General features: G+C 48.8%; 1 protein-coding gene across 3 annotated transcripts in view; it reads left to right on the top strand.

Annotated features, from left to right (window-relative positions):
* LOC125036543 (transcription factor HIVEP3-like) overlaps positions 1-5,000 on the top strand; it is a 69,879-nt gene that overhangs the window by 30,555 nt on the left and 34,324 nt on the right. For all 3 annotated transcript variants that reach the window (XR_007115903.1, XR_007115902.1, XM_047629225.1), the window contains exon 2: positions 1,102-1,107. The gene's annotated coding sequence lies outside the window, so the exon portion shown is untranslated. The remainder of the gene's footprint in view (positions 1-1,101; positions 1,108-5,000) is intronic.

Below are 5,000 nucleotides of genomic sequence, written 5' to 3'. Positions count from 1 at the left end.
AAGTAAAATTCGCATGCACGAGGAGGCATTTATGCATTTGGGTCGGCCCGCTGGATATGGGAGAGAAAGAGGGAGAACTGAAAAAGAAATGAGATAAAAGGAGGAAGAGGAAGAGGAAGAGGAAGAGGAAGAGGAGGAGGAAGATGGCGAAGGAGGAGACGATAAGGAATAGAATAAGTCGAGATGATTTGAGAAGTGGATAGAGGAAAGGGATAGCGTTGAGATTCGATGGATATTAAAATTAAAACTAAGGCGAAAGAGAGAGATGGAAATAGACATGGAATGAGAGAGAAAGAAAGAATGAGAAATGAATAAAAGAAAGAGGAAGTCGAGTATCCAATAAGGCATGAGACACAGACGAAAACCAGAGAAGAAGAAAAAAAACAGCAGGGAGAGCGAGGGAGCATGGGCAGGCAGGCAGGCAAGAGGCACAAGGCAAGAGGGTGTCACGCAGACATGCAATATCCCACCGGGTGCAAGCTAGTGGTAGAGAGAAGGGGGAGGGGAGGCGGAGGAAGGGGAGGAAGGGGAATGGGTGGGGGAGGGACGAGAGAAGGGCAGGGAGGCGGAGGAAGGGAAGCAAGGGGAATGGGTGGAGGAGGGACGAGAGAAGGGCAGGGAGGCGGAGGAAGGGGACCCGGGAGGAGGAGGGACGAGAAGTGTAGTGGGGGGGGGGGAGGCGGAGGGGGAGGGGGGGTATAGAGGCGTGACGTCATCGCGAGCGTCCGGAACACGAGGAGAGACGGCAGCGGATCGGTCGGTGGTGGTCGGGGCAAGCGCGGTGGGTTTCCCCGTGTTTGAGGAAAATTGGCAAAGCATCGTCTTCCCCGGGCGAGACGCTGCGATATTATTTCCCCTTTTATTTATATATGATAGTGTTTTCTTTGTTATGTGACGGACTTGTATGTAATCTTAAGAATCGTAATCAGTCTTCATAAGGTCAGTTAAAAGAAATAATGAAATAATAATAAGGTTTTTAATGATTTTATCCAGTTTGTAACATTGTAACATTATTATTTTTTTCTTCTTTTATCAAAGTAATCCACTTTATTTACTATGTTATTCCTGAATGTGTTCTAATGATCTTTCTTCTGTCCGCAGATGCAGGTATGTTTTACTCATCTATCAGCCACAGTGGTAAGATTGGAAACGTTAATCCACTCTGTTGTTCTCAGTAGGACATTTAGTCTCACGCTCATTTACTCATTCATCCACACTCTCACACGCGCGCACACACACGCACTCGCACTCGCACTCGCACTCGCACTCGCACTCGCACTCGCACTCGCACTCGCACTCGCACTCGCACTCGCACTCACACACACACTCTCTCTCTCTCTCTCTCTCTCTCTCTCTCTCTCTCTCTCTCTCTCTCTCTCTCTCTCTCTCTCTCTCTCTCTCTCCCTCTCTCTCTCTCTCTCCCCCTCTCTCTCTCTCTCTCTCTCTCCTCTCTCTCTCTCTCTCTCTCTCTCTCTCTCTCTTTCTCTCTTACTCTCTTACTCTCTTACTCTCTTACTCTCTTCTCTCTCTCTCTCTCTCTCTCTCTCTCTCTCTCTCTCTCTCTCTCTCTCTCTCTCTCTCTCTCTCTCTCTCACTCTCACTCTCACTCTCACACACACACACACACACACACACACACACACACACACACACACACACACACACACACACACACACACACACACACACACACGCGCGCACGCACACACACACACACACACACACACACACACACACACACACACACACACACACACACACACACACACACACACACACTAACTCACTCACATTCACATTCACATTCACACACACATTCACACTCATTTACTTGCTCAATCTCGGGGTCAGTGCACCCGTAGTACATGATGTAAAATATTCTGCTATATATTCTCACACACACATAACATCACGTAACGTAACGTAACGTGATGTGTGTGTTTGTGCGCGCCTTCCTGTTTCTTTATATGTTGTCTATATTTTTTCTGTTTATGTACGAATTTATATAAACACTGGAAATTAATTAATTGTATAACAAACATCATAGAGGAATTGGACCAACAAGCATACGCACACGCGCGTGCGCGCGACCATTAAGTATGTCATGAGTTTAGACGGTAGCTAATTTTAGTTGGTTTTTACGGTGTTCTTTGAGTGTATTAAACGGAATAAGGAAATAAAAAGAGCTACCAAAGTCGCTCATGATACCGTGCATAACTTCGCTTGTATTGACGCTGACCGCACGAGCTAAGTGTTGTTTTTCCGCTTCCAACTTCACGCGATCTCATGACGATAGCAGGAGGGATTCGATTGTCGAAGTGAGCACGTTTAGTCAGTCCCAAGATTAACCTTCATGATCTGATCCACCCACGGTATTACTCTGCTCTGCCCATCTTTGTTTTGACATGTCTGGTGGCAGCGGTGGGATTTGAACCTGTGCCTCTGAAGAAACTGGTACATCCATCATGCTAAGTATCACTTCACTTGACCTGGTATTACCCACGCTAGCAAATCGTCCAAACCTGGGCACGTAACAACACCAATCTGGGCGATAGACAAAGTGGAGTATTCACTAGCTCCAAGATTAACCTCCTAAGCCTGTTTGTATGTGGACCATTGACGGCGACCGACCTTGCCCCATTGCAGTCTTACAGTATCATTGTTCATTCCGGCATTTTATTGTAGAATAAAGAGTGGAAACGGCTATATATACCAGACCATATAGAGTCACTTTGATCACTCTAGCGAGAGGCCTTTTATACACGTACAAGCCTAACCATCTGCCGAGGCAGATGTCTTGTCGGGTGACAGGTATGGATGAGGGTGATCGTTTCGATTGCGAGTGACGAGTGAAGGGAAATTACTTGTTATAGGCCGATTGCGAGTGGTGAATGGAAGGCAGATTTGCGTTTTAAGGAAGACGATGTGATGTCGGTTAATCATTTGTTAGCAATCTTGTAATTGGGAATCGGATGCCTGTTATCAGTAACTGGTTGATGATGTAATCCTGTTGCCTTGTTTAGAAGTAGGGGGGGGGGGGGTTATTAGCTTATTCCTTGACCTTTCGTTGAGCGACGAGTCAAACTTTTTGATGCTAGAGTTAAAAGAATAAACTATGTATTTGATTGCTTATTCTTTTCTCATCACTCTCTTCTCCTGCTCTTACTTCTTTTGTTAGTTTTCTCATCGTCCTCCTCGTCCACCCCCCTTTCCTTCTCGTCCACCCCCCTTTCCTCCTCTTCCTCATTTTACTGTTCTTTATGAGTCTGCTGCTACGAGAAATTACAGTCGTTTTAAGCGTGAAAGTTATAGGTGGCGAAAGAAATGACGTTGGTTGCAATGCAGGTCCATACATTTTCTGTCGATATACGTATGGATGACACTGAGGTGCCCTGTTTGCAATAAATATTATGGATGCCACCGTGGCAGTGTCATCAGAAATAGCTATCGCGTCCTACTCTCTCGGTCGCTATGGCAACCAGCGCTGCTAGCTGGTAAGCTGCTTCCTGGAATTTCCTCATAACCAGTAAGTATTCTTGTCATTGATGCTACATCGTGGGCATGGCAACCAGGTGAGTTCTTGGTCACCAAGTGCCACGAATGCTGGCAGGGTGGGGTCAACCAGACGCCTGTGCGGCAACTGAGGTCACCAAGACTGAGGGCGAGGGGATGAGAGGGTTCAGTTGTGGGTGGGGAGGCTGAGGGGGGACGGATATGAGGGGTTAGGGGAGGAGGGAAAAGGTAAGAGGAGAACACGAGAAAGAGAACCTGAAGAGGAGTTAGCACAGAAACAAGAGAGCAAGATGAAGGTAGTAGGTATGAGATGGTGGTGGGGAAGGGGGCGGAGGGCGGTTGAGGGATCCAAGGGACCCCTGGGGCCATTAGCAGCAGCAACAGGTGTGTGCTGGGTGCGGCTGTGCACTTGGTGGGTGGTGAGGACAAGCGCGTCCACGCTGCCATGTAATACAGGTGCACGCTCCTCTGAAGTCGTTATGGGGGCCATTCTGTTATAACTATTTATACCCAGTGAATATTCTTTTATACGAGACGTAATGCAGGTCATTGAAAAGGCGTACATGAAGGCAGGCAGACATTGAGGAAGAATGGGCCTCCTCCTACGAAATGCGGAACATGGATACCTTGAAGCTCTGGCATGCAAACTCGGTCGGTACAGGTGTGTGTCGGACACCTGTTCTAACCGGGTAATCGCGCATAGCTTCGACATGGCTATCAGGTAGCTGGCTCCCGCATAAGTTCATATGTTGATTAAGTCATTAGTGGTGAATTCGGACTGCTGTTACGACAAAGGGTGCTTCCCCTTGCCTGTGCCTGATGTGACCGAGATGCATGTAACACTCTCGTGATGTATCGCACGCATGGCCAGCGATGAAACTGGAATGATTAGCCAACCGAATGCTGTGACAGCCACGCATTTCCGCCATGTCATCAGCTTAGTATTTAAATCACGTATTGATAATCACGCACTCACATACACATCTAGCTACACAGCCCCACACACACGCAGCCATGCACACACAGCCCCACACACACAGCCCCACACACACAGCCCCACACACACAGCCCCACACACACAGCCCCACACACATTGCCCCACACACACAGCCCCACACACACAGCCCCACACACACAGCCCCACACACACAACCATACACACGCAGCCATGCACACACAGCCCCACACACACAGCCCCACACACACAGCCCCACACACACAGCCCCACACACACAGCCCCACACACACAGCCCCACACACACAGCCCCCCACACACAGCCCCACACACACAGCCCCACACACACAGCCCCACACACACAGCCCCACACACACAGCCCCACACACACAGCCCCACACACACAGCCCCACACACACAACCATACACACGCAGCCATGCACACACAGCCACAAACACAGCCGTAAACACACATAGCCGCAAACACACGCCGGGACAAACACACACAGCCACAAGCACACACACAGCCAGA

The sequence above is a fragment of the Penaeus chinensis genome, chromosome 21 (genome assembly GCF_019202785.1).
Source record: "Penaeus chinensis breed Huanghai No. 1 chromosome 21, ASM1920278v2, whole genome shotgun sequence".
NCBI classification, from domain to species: Eukaryota; Metazoa; Arthropoda; class Malacostraca; order Decapoda; family Penaeidae; genus Penaeus; species Penaeus chinensis.
This window is presented reverse-complemented; position numbering and strand designations above follow the sequence as displayed.